At 36.6% G+C, this 15,462-nt stretch overlaps 1 protein-coding gene across 8 annotated transcripts in view; it reads left to right on the top strand.

Annotated features, from left to right (window-relative positions):
* The window catches only part of Rhogef3 (Rho guanine nucleotide exchange factor 3), a 150,551-nt gene that overhangs the window by 38,474 nt on the left and 96,615 nt on the right, over positions 1 to 15,462 (top strand). For 5 of the 8 annotated variants that reach the window (XM_071701911.1, XM_071701912.1, XM_071701905.1 and 2 more), the window contains exon 1: positions 12,303 to 12,971. The exons of 1 other annotated variant lie outside the window; for it this stretch is intronic. The gene's annotated coding sequence lies outside the window, so the exon portion shown is untranslated. Of the gene's footprint in view, positions 1 to 12,302; positions 12,972 to 15,462 lie in introns of those variants that run through there. 2 more of the 8 variants (XM_071701910.1, XM_071701909.1) reach the window with 1 other exon arrangement.

The raw sequence follows: 15,462 nt of genomic DNA, 5'->3' as shown, positions 1-15,462 counted from the left end.
CTTGTATGTGCCTCGCGCTCGCGTGCTTTTCGACCAGAATCGTTACAGCTGCGTATGTGCGTGTTGAGCCGGTTGTGTGAAGTTGTGCAAGTGTGCAGTTTTATCTTATCCCGAATATGCATACGAGTAACACATATATGATATATGTTTCTCGTATGCATAGGCTAATGGCAGAGAACGAGACGTCTGTCGTAGTCATGGACGTAAAGTAAGGCTGTTGTATGATAGCCTATAACAACTTATACGTTTTTCTCTGCCTTGCTTTACATCCACGACTACAACAGACGTCTCGTTCTTTGTCATCAGCCATATTCGGGATAAAATATAATCGGATAAGATATAATTGGATCATCCGTCTATAAATTAACAAACGGATTTTTTGGATCGGATAACTTTGGTCGGATATCACTTCGGTCTAATCGGGTTTTTTTCCGATCTAAAAGATCAGAAACATCCGTCTGTTAATTTTCGGATGGATTATCCAATTATTTTAATCGGAAAAAGCCTAGATTTTTCTCTCAGTATGGCAGATTCGGAGTTTAGTCTCTTTCAAAATGAGTCCGTTGCTGCACTTAGCTTATCATTTTTTCTGCCGCTAGAATCATTTCTTGATATCGTTTTTCGGAATGTTCATTAGCGTCCTTGTCGAATTTTGTTTAATTGTTTCAACATTATCAAACCTATACCTCTTAAAAATCTTTCTGAGCTTTGGGGATTACAAAAAGAGCATACTAACAATAAGCTAAGTCGGGCGAATACGAAGATTGTTGTACTTCTGATCTTCGTTGGCTCGTAAGAAAATAAATTGAGACAAGTGGAGACATTATCGAGCATTTACTTATCGAGTTACAATAAAGCAGTCCAGGACACATATTATGGCACTTTTCGGAGTGGATTTTGTTCGGAATTATTTTGTTTTCTCTACAAAACAATAGAAATCTAGGAAATAACTAAACAATTCCAATCGAAAAGTTCCGTAATATTTGCCCTAAAAAGTTTCATAAAATATATGTTATGCGTACGCTTATATGCTATTCTCATAAAATTTATAAAAGTCTTATTTTTACCAATAAATTTTAAAACAGAATTTAGTTACAAAAGCGTTGCTCGATACTTAAACAAATTAATAGAAAAAATATTTCAACAAGGAATTATTAAAAATACTCTATATGCAGCATTTCTGAAGAGAATTATTTAGAAAATATTTCTTCTGCAGGAAGTTTTTTGCTTATCAATTGTAATAGGGACAAGATATTAAATAAGTATAACAATATGTACATGGATAAGAATTGTAACCCATTTTTGAGAATTCTAATAAATTAAAACGTTAGAAAATATAATTGTATTTGAAATTACATAGAAATGCAGTTACAATATTCTTATTGGTGTTATACCTATATATATATATTTTTAATTGGAAGTTTTACATCACGTGACAAGCACTAATTGATAACATTACCTAACGTATACTGATTTATTATGTTGTCTTATTTATAGAATTATTAACATTGTTAATATCGCGCGCTGATCAATTATTATGATGATAAAATGGATTAAGCCCATATTAAGCGCATATGATGTATTTATTAAATTGCACGGAATTGTAACGAAACTAGAAAAAAATATCGCATATTATTTTATTCGGCAAACACAGCTCAAAAAAGAGATAAAGCAAAATGTAAAATTTTTTAAATTCTTCAATTATTTGGTAAATGTTTCATCGAATCTTTTGCAGTATTTGTAATCTGCTGATTACCTCGTTTTGTATATACAATAAAAATATTGATCACTTCACGTTCACATTCATCACATACTGTTTCAATATTTTTTTACATCTATTTAAATAAACCAAATTAATATGCCAACTGAATTTTCGATCGGCTTGCAACGGTTACATAGTTATTATTTATATCAGAAAATTGCAAAAATGTATACCATTATAATATTATTAACTGTATGCTAATATTGACAGCATAATGCCTGATAAGATCCGCTTATTATTTAGATATGTGAATTAAAAAGTATAATATAATATGTGATTATATATTACTGCGATAAGGTTGCAGGACATTTGCGAATATCTGCGAATTCATGACGCGTGTCATGAATTCCGCGTTACATGTGCAGAAAAATTTGTAAGGCTTGTGAAAGTTAATAAAGATACACACACACACACACACACACATTATTTTTTAAAAGAGTCGTTGTGAGCTTTCGGTGCGCATATTCTCGAAATCATTTTATGTGAACTTCAGCAAGTTGCTTGATTGAACGTTATGCTTTCACAGTTAAGCACGCTCAAGTGTAAGCTGATTTTTGAAATATGAGTCTATGAGCTTCATTGATTTATGCTTTAGTACGTGTATTGTTTCAATTGTTTACATGATTGCATACTCGATACTTCCTTTCGCTTATGAATTTTGATGTATTTGTTTATCGAGAACGTCGAGAAGAAGTAAGTTAAATTTTAGTATAATAATATTTATATAAGCGTGATGTGTGTAGAAAAGAAAAAAGCTAAACTAATTTTATATAAAATAATTACAAAATGTTAGTCACATATCATGAATACTATATATGTATGGGTTTCACGAGTCTTTTTTTTCCTGCAAAAGTCCCATGCACAGCTTTAGAACGAGAGTGAAAACTTAAACGTCGGACAATTATTTAGCGGGAAACAGCTTTTAAAAAATTGTTTTTTAAGGATAAAATAACAAACATGTGCACACACACATATATACACTCAATACATATATACAACTTGGAAAAAATAAATTTTTTAGGCGAAAGAGAACTGCACAAAGTTGAGCGTGCATAAAAAATATTTCAAACTTCAACATAATATTACTCTGGGAAAAATAAAGACGGAAATAACCCACTTTGGGGCCCACGAATTTAGATAATCAAATTATTTGGATATCGTAACCTTGATTAACATTTTGGTTAGTCCCCTTAAGTGAAAATTATTTTTGCGTAACTGAATATCGACAGAACTAATTGAGAGAATTGACTAGTATAACTTAAAAATCTTTGAAATAGATAGAATAGCTAATTATGATTTTTAGTTACGCGTAATCGTTATACCTACGGTTATATTTTTCCCAGAACTAACGTTTAACTGAGCGACTGAGCAATTTTTCGTAGAAATTTTTACTTCTGCTACTTCGGGTTAGCTATTGCTATACCTATTAACTGCTGACTGACAAATTTGATTTCTTTTGTAAGAATTTATTTAGAGAAAATATATTAATATGACTAATTTTTTTACTTCCTTTTTTTCGATTATTCTCACATTTCTTGATAATAACACTTCTTGTTATTAACGTTACTGCCACAAAAATAATTCTATCACTGTTATTCAATTTTTTTATTAAGAGGTGAATCCACAGATTTTAGAAACCTAGAGTGGATGCGAAACAGATTAGAAATTGTCGAAACAAGAAGATTTACAAAGCATTAAAGAAATTGACAAGTTAGGAAACATTCAAATTCTTGATAATTTTGCTATCTTCCTTTCTAATCTCTGATGTTCAACTTATCTATTCTCTTTCTCAAACATATTAATCGACACTTCGCTATTTTTTCCCCTTTTTTGATTCTTATTCAGAAGTGTTCTTCAACCCACACAGAACTGTTTTTCAACCTTAGTGATGAACCTTTTCCTCAGAATATTCCTTCCTTCTTTTTCCCTTCGTATATAATTGATGAGATTTTCTCTGGATTTCTTTTCTAAACCAGTTTCCTTCATTCACCCCTTTTTTTCTTAGCTCTTTTATTACGGAGTTCAGTTCTGCAAACATCGATAACCTCCGAGTCATATTGTCCCAAATAGATCCTTCTTATAGTATTCCCATATATACTCCAATAGCCTCTCTTATCCTACCTGAGCTCTCATAACCGCATTTTATCACTTCGTTTCTCTTTCTTACGATCACATAAAACTTTCTTCTTTCTCTGCGTTTTTATGCATATACATTTTTCTATTATTTATCAATTTTAATATTATAATTTAAATGTTGTAGATTCTGTGAGGTGTAAATCAAATATAAAAATTAACATTAAAGCTTTCTTTAAAAAATTTTGACTAATAGTATTTGTAACACTTGCAAGTTTACATGTACATACAAAATTATCAAATTTAAAATAAGGCAAATAAGAGCAAAACGCTGTTAAAGCGGAAAATAAAATGCAAAAAAATAACTTTAATACAAACATAAATACAAATTACAAACGTTTCGGTCTTAGACCTTTTTCAGTGTAACAATTAGAAATATAATTATAATTTTAAAACAAACCGTCAACAACGCATATACAAAAGTGTGACAATGTAGTCATGTTCTATAAACCAGTGAGTGGTCTGCTGCGAAGTTGGTTAAAAAGATTAACTAATGGCATATCACGAATTCTGCGTTTTAAATAAAAGAAAAAAGATGAAAGGAATTAACTAACAAATTAGTAACTCGCAGGTGTTATATGATAATGTGTAATCCACTTACCGAACAATCAACTTCCCAACAGTCACCAGTGTCTGAATTCGATACGAGACAATGCTTTCTGTCTAATTGTAAGATTGGCGCACCGACTGAAGGCTCAGCCTCTATTACAAGGTAAACTAGGTACAAACTGATATCATGAAGCAACACGTGTACAGTGGAAAAATAGCTAGTCAATAAATAAAAACAAACAGAATTTGGATGTTAATCCCGTCATATCGACGTCAAATGTACGAAAGATAAGGAGGAATCGCAATTTATCGTTGAGCGTATTATTGCCAGAAAAACATTGCGTAAAAGACAAGCAATACTAGAGCAACAGTGCAGACAGAATACAATGTGTAAAATTCTCTCGCGTTTTATACGAAATATTTTAATAGTATTTCTATTGGAGCAGTATTCAAGAAACAATTGAATGCAGTACATTACATACTTCAGTAAACATTTTACAATTTCGTCGGAGCTATTAAAATAATTAATTACACCAATCAAATTGTTTTATCAATTCTACAGTTGAATAGAATCTGAATATGTCAGTTATGTGGAAGTCTTTCAACAATCGGTGAATAATCATTACAAAGATCTAATGTGTTCTCTTGTAGGTTAATGTCATTATTTTACCTTTTATATAGTATAAGATTGCTTAATATTTTAATTGTTATGCTATTTAATTGGCGATTAAAGAATATACATTGGAATATTATTTAACATATATTTTTCCTATTGAAATAGAAAACAGTTGCATTTCTTATTTCTCATGGCAGAATCGAGGACTCGTTAAAATTTTCCGCGATGCTGGATACTTTCCATAATCGACTTACTCATGCCGTAAATTAATCCATCGTAATCTTATTCGGAAAGTTGAGCCTCCGATAATTAAGGATGCAGCAGTATTCGTATCGAAATCCTCCTGTTATGGATCAGAGCTTCTCTTTCTTGCAGCCATAATCGGAATCCCTTTGTCCCCTTTCCCTTCTTCAACCACCCCCGTAAGACCAGTGAAGTATTAATGGCCGTATAAAACACTATCGATTATCGCTGCAACCATTCGCCGCAACCAACTTTTTCTATCCTCTTAAGACCAATAAAATTTATAAATTACCTATCTACTTAATTTTCCTTAATTGCAACGTTGATATTTTACGTTATCGCCCTACTTTACGTTATCACTATATTTTACGCTGCTTACATATTTTACGCTTTAGCTCACGTTTAAATCGAAGCAATTTAATTTTCAATAACAAACATATGGCACAAATGTATATGGCACTGATACTTTGAGCACGAACATTTTTTTTTAACAATGCAGGCTGCGTAAGAGATTAATGATAAATTGCGATATGAATTTATAAACGCGAGAATTTGTAAATGCGTGCATCAAGGAGAATAATTAGTTCGATATTTTTAAGCGCTCGTAATAGCCGGGTATCCGTGGAAAAGCTCGCGTGTAATTTGATGCATTATTGATGCGGGAGGATGGATCAATGGTATGAATGAGATCGATCACGACTAGAAAGAGCATTCGTTTCGTGTGCAGATAAAACGTATGGGCCACGAGCGGAAACAATTGCGTTAGTACATTATCTTTGCTTTTTTTCACAGTATATCTTATCGAATCTAAAAGATAATATTGTCCGAAAAAAAAATTTTTGCTAAACTGATTTACCATTTTATATAATTTTCATAAATATTGTCGACAGGTGTCAATGTAACCCAAGAAATATATAAAATTATCGAATATCGAAGGCCGGTATTCATAGTCGGATCTTATTCCAAGACTATATTTAAGCAATATCTTAAGAAGCTAATACGGCTGTGATTGGTTTATGATAAGATTGTACCTGTCTTAAATATACGATAAATACCTGTAATCTCGCGAATGTAGACATAGTGACATGTTGATAATAACTTGTTATCAAAGATTGCACGATACTAGAAATACATAATTAAATATATTATTGATGAATAACGTCGCACGCATATTCTCTGTCGCGGAGGACCCTCGTTTTCTATCGTTTTAACCTTAATGCCCCCGGGTCCGCGGACCCAAATTTAGAATGTATATTTTCAATTGTTCCCGCTAAATATGGGTTATTATTTATTATTTTTTTATTTTTTGATTGAGCCAACGTAACTGCGGAGATCAATAACTATGTGAAATTGAATTTTAACAATATAACTTTTATTTCTTTCAGCCTTGAAAACATTGAATAATTTCATAACTAATATCCGTAAGGAGAATTTTTATGCTGCGTCTTTAGACCCCATGTGTCTCGAGATTCTGAGCGTGTTGCATTAAATTACCGACGCGAAAAAACCTTCCTGCAACCTGCGCCGAAAAGCCGCCGTTAAAAGAGCGAGCGGAACGGACGGGCACAAAAAAGAAGGAGAAAAGGAAGAAGGACGCGCAGGCAGGAGTGTTCGCGCGGAAAATTTAATGCGAATTCAAAGTGAAGACGGTGGATCGCTTCTCGATGTCGCTCTTATCCATCTTCGGCGTGGCGCAAGTCGAGGCGAAAAGCGATCGATCAAAAATTGATGAAACCACGCTTCCCCGGGGCGAGAAACAGTAAATTCGACGTCCGTAAAGACGTGAGTCTGCGAGGCACCTCGATAATGGCGCCGGCAAGGACCGTCGAACGCGAATCGAAGGGGATAGGCTAACAATTTTCGCGTGAGCTATACGCGAGAGAGCTTGCGAATGCATCTTTTATCTCGCCTCGTCGAGGCGGACGATTCTATCGTGTTGCAGTTGCACTCGCAATAACAATGCACATTGCATAATTAAGGATCCGAAACTTGCTTCTATCTTCGAAAGTTAATTATAGTCTTCATTTTCATTCACGTCCGGAACTTCGGTTTCCTCGTGTCCGACGCGACGTCGAGCGGGGAAGAGCCTGTCGAAAAGTCGTGCAAAGTTTTCGTGAAAATTAACCGCGGTTCGTATTAAATAAAGCACATCGAGCCTTAATTGGAAACCTTGGAATCAAAACTGATAAAATTCCCCTTTGATGTCGATGATATATGACCTAGCTCTCTCTTCCGGAGTAAATTAGATTGATTTAACTTCACTTGAATTTGGCGAAGAGTCTCTTAAGCAAATATATATTTTTAATCACTTTTGGGGCAATCTCTTTGAAGTCTTCTTGATGCAAATACGAAGTTAGATTAAAGAAAGTAAATTAGGAAGTTTAGGAACGAAACCAAGTTAGCAAAATGTGTTTTGAGATCGCAGTGTCATAAATTCGCGATAAAATGTAATACTAGCGGATTAATGTTAAATTAATCTTAAATACCATATTTGGATGTATTTTCATGTGCAACAATACAAGATGGAAGACGTATTTTTGTACACGATTCATCGCAGTAACGAGGTGGATTAGCACGGTGGATTTCGCGTGATGAGTGGCCGCGCGACGGCAGTCGCGAAACGTAATTCCTGTGTTGGTCGACCTCCGTAAACTCGGGATACTCTCGCGAAAATCCGCCGGTGATATGCGCGACATTATGAGTACGGCATTAGTACATTCGCAGGAATTAAGGAAGCTCCGGACTTTAAATTAGCAACACGTTTGTCCGTTCATCCATACGATAAAACTTTGTTACAATTACAGCAAATAATTATCATTTAAAAATTAATCGTATGATTATAACAGTTAGGGCGATCTCTGAAAAACTTATAGATATCTATAGTTACAAGTTTATAAGAAGTAAATTAAAGCATAGCAATATTAGAAAAATATAATATTTGGTATCATAAATTTGCGGTAAAACGTAAAACGTCAGAAGTATGCGTTTAATTTTACACATAGACGCACGCAAATAAACTGTTTCACAATCGCGATAATCCATTTGCCATATCTGCATAATTCAGTTATCCACGTTTATTGGGGAAAAAAAAAAAAACACATTGCATTATTTAGTTCACACGAATTTCGTGGAAGAACAGAATGTGGACAGAATTCGCAGAAAGATGTCAGTTTATTCTCCATCGGTTTTTGCCACATTCCGCTACACTTTGACATACTTTACCGTACACTGTGTGCTATTTATTTTTTATTTTTCCTCTTACATTAGTAAACCATTCCTACTTCATTTGATCTACATCAGGAATCCTATTAATTAAATTATACTTTAGCGCATAAGGAGAGAAATAGGAGACAGTAAGTAGAAGAGAAGTAATAAGTTGCTCGGTGTTAAAGTTGCTCCGTTTTCTGTTCTTGGTATAATCGTGGAAAAAGACGCACTTTCATGTGTACACATTTTTTCGGCGATAGCCTGTGTATCTTACGTTGATGACCGTCTTGTAATCGTCCTCAGTCGCATTACCTCGACCGCCTCGACGCGAGATTTTCACGAGATTTACAGCTTCCTGAATTTATCCCCATTCTCCGAGTGTCCCGCGGAGAACGTCTCTTTTATCATTTCACTCAGAAGAACCTTCCACATGTGATACTTGAAGCGCGCTCACTCGAATCCTCCCTTGTGTACGATCGGAGATATATGTCGGTCATCATTCACACCTTAAAAAGGCAGTTCAGAGGGTTATCGTCCACTACCTCTTTTGAATATTTATAAATAAACGAGTTCCCTTCTATTCTTCCTCCTCCCTTCCCTCCAGAACAATTTTCGTTCGACGAAATATCATTATTAACCGCGTCTCCCATATTATCACGTTATTATTGATCTTTTACAATTTTATAAATGTAAAAAAAAACTGTGAAATGTCGATGCCTTTTTTACTGTCCTCTATGTTTCTCTAAAAATAATAGCTAATGCGAGATGTTTTATTTCTTTTTCATAATTTTTTTTTGAAATATAATCTTTTAAACAACTTAAACTAAGTGTTTGAAATTGTTAGAGTTTCTTGATCGTTTTAACATTGTCAAAATTGATCCGAATCTATGCGTGTCATATAAGATTACCGAAAATGTACCACGCAAGTACCGATAACAGGTAAAAATTTGATGAGATTAATGTGTTACGTATAGTTGTGTGTTTGGTTGTAATTCGATGAATTTATCGTGCTGCCCTACATTCCGTATCGAAACGTCTCTAGATGTGACCGTGATATATGTATATATCCATATATTGAGATCAAATTTCCCCGCGCGCGAGATATTTCCCAGTGGCGTTAATGAGATCCTTTGTCATTCTTATTGTCATCTCATGCTTCGTGAGGTGGACGTGTAACGTGTAATATATATGTATATATGTATATATGTTCCCCCCGCGTACCCCGCGTACTCCGCGTATCGTGGGGGCATCCGGTAGAGCCGCCCGGCATCTTTTTCATCTCATTTTCGAAGATCACTCATCGCCCGCAGACAAAACGCTAGCGTAAGCTAACTTCCCTTATTGTTCGACCGCAGATCGAGTGCCACTACTGGCTCTAAGTAGACTCATCCGTTCATGATCAGCCGCGGTCGGCAGCAAGAAAATACGGCGCGTTTTGTTCGCGGCTTTATTCATCTCGTTTTTTAATTGGTTTTTATTACCTCTGGTTATGCCAATTTGATTTCTGTTCTATTTTTCCTTCTCTTCTCTTTTTGCTTTTTCTCTCTTTTTCTAACCAGATTTCAATTTAATTTAAAATTATAACTTTGTTATAACACACGAATAGCAATGATGAGTAAAAAATATTTTTAAAATGTAATCCTGAGAATAATAGACTTCTCTTTGTTTTTATACAATACAATAACAAATTAAAATTTTAATAATAGTAATGACAAAAATTGACTACAAATAAATCTTGTGCTTTTAAAAAGACTGTTTAAATAAACATATTGAACTTTAATGGAGTTTTAAAAATGGTCAATAATGGGCATATACAATACAGATGATTAAATAAACGTGTTAAACTTTGCTGCAATGTAAATGGATACGATTAATTGGAAGACGAATGGTATCATTAGGATACGTAATATCGCTGCATTTTCTCTGCGCCACTTGCCTTCTACCACCGCGAGCCATAATTAAAACGAACATATGGTGCCGCCGATAGCATGGTGATGTCTGACTTTTCCTACCCGATACGTCGAGCAAGCAGATTCGATAATCGGCGAAGTTTTGATCCACCCTCGGAACTTTATTGCCTCCTCTTGCGGCCGACTATGTTTGTAATTAGAATCGTTCGAAACTACCCGAAACTGTCCAATGGCACGGCGGATGTTATCCAGACACATAGCGGCCACACAATAGATATTTAATCTCGGCCTTCCATCTCGGGCGACCGGATTGAAATGATCGATCGCTCGTGTCGCTTTTCAGCGAGCGAGTTCAATCTGCAGTAACCTTTTAGGCTCCGCGACTTTTCCGCTATGCGTATCTTAATTCGATAAAAACGTAACGTACGATTACAGTGAAGTATCCCTGGAAGTTTCCTCTACGGCGTGATGTATCGCTTCGTTTAACCAAATTGTCACTCTCTCTCTCTCTTTCTCTCTCTCGCTCTCTTTCTCGTAATATTGTTAGAACTTTCCGCGTGCTGAGAATAATACCAGTCAATATTGAATGCGTCACGCTAGTGCTTCGCTTCCACAATAAGCTGATCACTAAATTCGCACATAATAAAGAAGTAGTTCTAAAGAAGTACATTTTACGATTAATATAATTATAGCACGAACCACACATTACGTGAATTAAAGTTCGTTAAAATATATCGTAATCTTTAACAGATCAATTTATTACAAGCAACACGCCAGTGATTAATCGCGTTACTTACGTATATGGGGATCTGCGGGGTAAATTATAATATTATTTATTTGCATAATGTAATTATATTAAATTAATTACAGTTGAGTTAATTAAATAGAGCACGATGTATGATCGTGTTATCGTGAACAATTATATAGTAATAATGTTGTTAAGCTAACATATACTTATGCGCGAAGAATCGAAGTTAACGTGATGTAGCAATTCCGAGGAAATTGATATACGCTTATACTATATTATTATTAGATATATTAACTTTAATTCCTTGATCCATTGTTATTAATTATATCAATTTCAATTTCTTAAGATAAGGCATGTATACATGCTACCGCAAGAAAATCGCTATAGGAAAAAATTTAATAAACATCATCGTTCATTAGCTTGATAAAATATCTCCGACTACTATCGTATCGTAATATTCAACGACTCCTCTAAGCAGGGAGACTGAAAGAAGAATCTATATTATCAGTTATACCAGACGCGAAAGAAACGAGATAAAAATCAAGATTTCCGCAGGATAAAAGAACGATGAAATTGGGTGCGACTAAACCCGCCAACAAATGTAATATAAATTTGCATCTTCAAGATCTAATTTGAAATCATGTATTTTCATTATCCACGATCCTTTATCATTATCGCTTAAACGACATCGGAGTAATTGACATTATCAGCCCGGCTTCATTTTCTTCAAGGAAAAATTTTTACTCCTATAACTACAGTCAGAAACATCTCTCCAAGCAACCGCAATCAAATCAACCGTAGTCTCCGCCTCTCAGTTCCCGACTTCATTATCATAATTATCTCGTCTCTCGATCGAAGACGTCGCAGAGAAATCTTTTCGGTAGACGTCAATTCAATAGGAGGTCTGTGGCAAAGAGGGCAAAACAGGAATCGACCCGACAGTCTCGCAGGACAGGCAAGCCGTCGACAGGACTAGCTAGAGCAGAGACGTGCACCGGCGTGTTCCGGTCGCGGAGGCTGCGCGGAAAAATCGATAGTCGACGCTCACCGGCAGCAGCGGCGGCGGCGGCGTCGCCGTCGCCGCCGCCGCCGCCGCCGACGCCGACGTCGAGCGGCGCGATGGAGTCTGCCCGATGGCGCAGTCAACGTCGGGACCGGCACCCCAAAAGATCATCCCACGCGGTTAAACTCACATTCTCCAATCCACCCCTTTTCTGACTGGCCCCCCTCGAGAGATGTCGCATTCTCGGCGTAAATAGTCCCGATCGACCGCACGAGCGTCTTTACGAGGCGCGTAAACTCGCGGGTGCATGCGGATGACGGACGGTGGATACGCATGCACGATTCACGGAGCGGAAGTGCGTGCGGTGCGGGGATGCGTTTGTGCATGCGTGCGTCCGTGCGTGCTTCGCCGGCACGTTGACATCACCTTCGTCCCGCCGCAATCTCGATACGACGGGATTCGCGAGGAAAGGTGACGTACCACCCCGTATGATTGTTATAGCCGGGTCGACAACCTCGAGCTCGCGGACGCTCCTTCGGCGATGCCGCAACGTGCATCGCGATTATTAACTCCGGGACACGACGCCGATGAGCTCCCGCAGTGAAACAAAAAAGCGGTTCCGTTGCGAGATTGCGAGCGACGTGCGCCGCAAGGTGAAGAGATACCAGAGATTTTAGTGCGTACTGCGGCACAAAGCGAGTGCGTACGTGTGCTCGCGTGGATATTCCGCTACACTCGCGAATTTGGGACCTCCTTTTATTCGCGCATTCTCTGTTGGAGTGCTCTTCGACCTTGAGTTGGTGAGAATATACGCGGAGCAAACGAGATTGCGTGGATTGTGCATTTGACAATCGTATTTCGCAAAAAGGGAGATTTATTTTTTTCTCCCTCGGGGATTCTGCGAATTTTTATACACGCTCTCTCATAAGCGATACGAGGAGCGTGCCTGCGCCACGATTTACCCCCAGCCATATACAGAATTATCGTTGCGCAGAAAATACATTTGCGGTTTTGTTTGAGAATCTGATTTCTAAATTTCTCTCAAACGCACGACGACGGGACATTTCGCTTCTCGCGAAAAAACTTTCGCATGAAATGATGGCACGTGGTCGTTATTACTGATCCTCTGCTCGAGTTTTTACGTATCGAGTTCCCTCTGCCGAGTTGCAAGCTGCGGATCTCCGATACGACCCTGCGATACGCGCCTTTTCGAGGACATTGACCTCCGCTTCCGCGTCTGTCTGGCTAGTTTATCTGTTTTCCCTGGCACTCAAACGTCCTCGAACCATCGAATTTCGATAAAGCGCGTACCACGGATGCAAATGCGCAAAATATTTTTCGCGGAACATTCCGAAGGGGAAATTTTACGAGGTATCTCGATATCAAGTCCGCCTCCCTGTCGATTCGTTCCTCTCGGGTGTACATTTATCGTCTGACATTTGCTGTCACCATTATTGTTCTTCATTTTTATATTGAGTAGAAAAAAAAATTTCGAACATCTGTATCGTTTGATATGTTCCAGTAAATACGCCGTTAAGCACTGATGATCATCAAATTGAGTGTTAAATTGGCAAGGTGTATACGAGGCGAATAATCTAACGATATAAATCCATCGTGATTAGTAGTTGCAGCTTCTTCCAGCCGATATATCTCCGCTTGTTGTTCGAACGATACCATTATACCGTTCGTATAGCAATTTCTAAATTACCCCACCGTAATTTCTCCATTAAGTTGACCCACTCATTTTGCGTCTCTCTGTGTGTGATTTATATTCCTTTCTGCTAGGCTTCGCTTTCCTTTTATACAGACTAATTATCGCAGAATTTGTCATTTGTGTAATTTGAATTTGATGCATGCAGAAATGAAAAATTAAAACTTAATCGCCTGACCTCGCCTTCTCGTCTACATAGCGCATAGGCGAGGTCACACGATTGAGTTTCAATGTTTCATTTGTATGCTTAATTATAATACTTGTTAAAATCATGCAGAGACTAAAATAACAGTAATTCAGTATTCATAAATACAGAATACGCGTAAAATTAAGATGCAGAATATGCGTAAAATTAAAAGTCAAATACTTAATATTATTTAAAATCGAACCTTAACATGTGCAGAATTATTATTATTAAAAAGAGCGATTAATAATAATTTGAGACGTTGAAATTTTTCAGAATAATTCATTTATGATTTAGATCGGCGTCGTAAGAAATTGTCCGTTATGAAAGCATGATCATCATTTATCACCGCGACGATATACATCGCGCGATACACGACGCAATCTGACGCATCGTACTGTAATGGGTGGCTTCTATTTCCCACTTTCCCTCAGTCCCTTTCTTTTCGCGGCTTTTTTTTCTCTCCTGAGAAACGGCTACGGAGTCTTGAAGTTACTCCAGCGGCCAACTGCGCACTCATCTATATAAGGAGCGAGGCTAAGGATATTACGAGCTCCAAAAGCCGCATAATTATTGCACGGTCGTCGTTATAATTTTGCTGATATTACTTCCCTCGTGCGCGACCCACTTGGACATATATATACGAATATTAATTTCCCTTCTCATCTCGTCCACTTATTTGGTGATTACATGAAGATCCGAATTCGCGAAACACAATAACGTGCTTTAATATGTAAATATGCATTAGCAGTAGGTCCATTAAGAAACAAATAGAGAGCGTTAAATATTTTAATTAAATAACGGTAAAATTAAATTATGTAATTTTTGTTGTAGTTAATTAATGGAAAAAGAATTATTAGACTTCTATTATTATAAATTAATGACGAAGGGAGATTTAATTTTTATAAAATGCTTCGATTTTATATTTACTCATTGTGAAATTTTCGTGTCGAAATAACGAAAGAAGGATCCTATCAGTGGTACATTTCTCATATTCGAGGCATATAAAGCTTGTCAAACGTTTATACATTTTATTTTTATCTTTATCGAAGCAATAATACACGACGTTTATCAGAATTCCATGATCCCAAGTGTATGCTAAATTTTTTCTACCGTACGCCCGCTGCTCTTTTGAATCATGAATTTTCAAAAGTCTTTGGAGAGCCGTCGCGTTAATCGCACCGGTAATTTATTCCTAAGTATCCGGTTGACTCTATAGATAAAAGTATCCAAATCAAATTAATTAGCTTTCACTTTAATCGTTTAATTTATGCCAATAAATGCAAGATACTTGATCAAAGCAAATTTTGAACTGTGGCTCTGGGGTCGCCCTTTCATTTTATACGCGCGATAACAGTGTGACTAGTACAGTGTAAATAATGGTGAATTAAAATTT

Source organism: Temnothorax nylanderi, unplaced genomic scaffold (assembly GCF_030848795.1).
Source record: "Temnothorax nylanderi isolate EJ_2023f unplaced genomic scaffold, tnyl_v1.0 TNYL_tig0027_pilon, whole genome shotgun sequence".
NCBI classification, from domain to species: domain Eukaryota; kingdom Metazoa; phylum Arthropoda; class Insecta; order Hymenoptera; family Formicidae; genus Temnothorax; species Temnothorax nylanderi.
The sequence above is the reverse complement of the archived record's forward strand: the minus strand, read 5'-3'. Positions and strand labels throughout refer to the sequence as shown.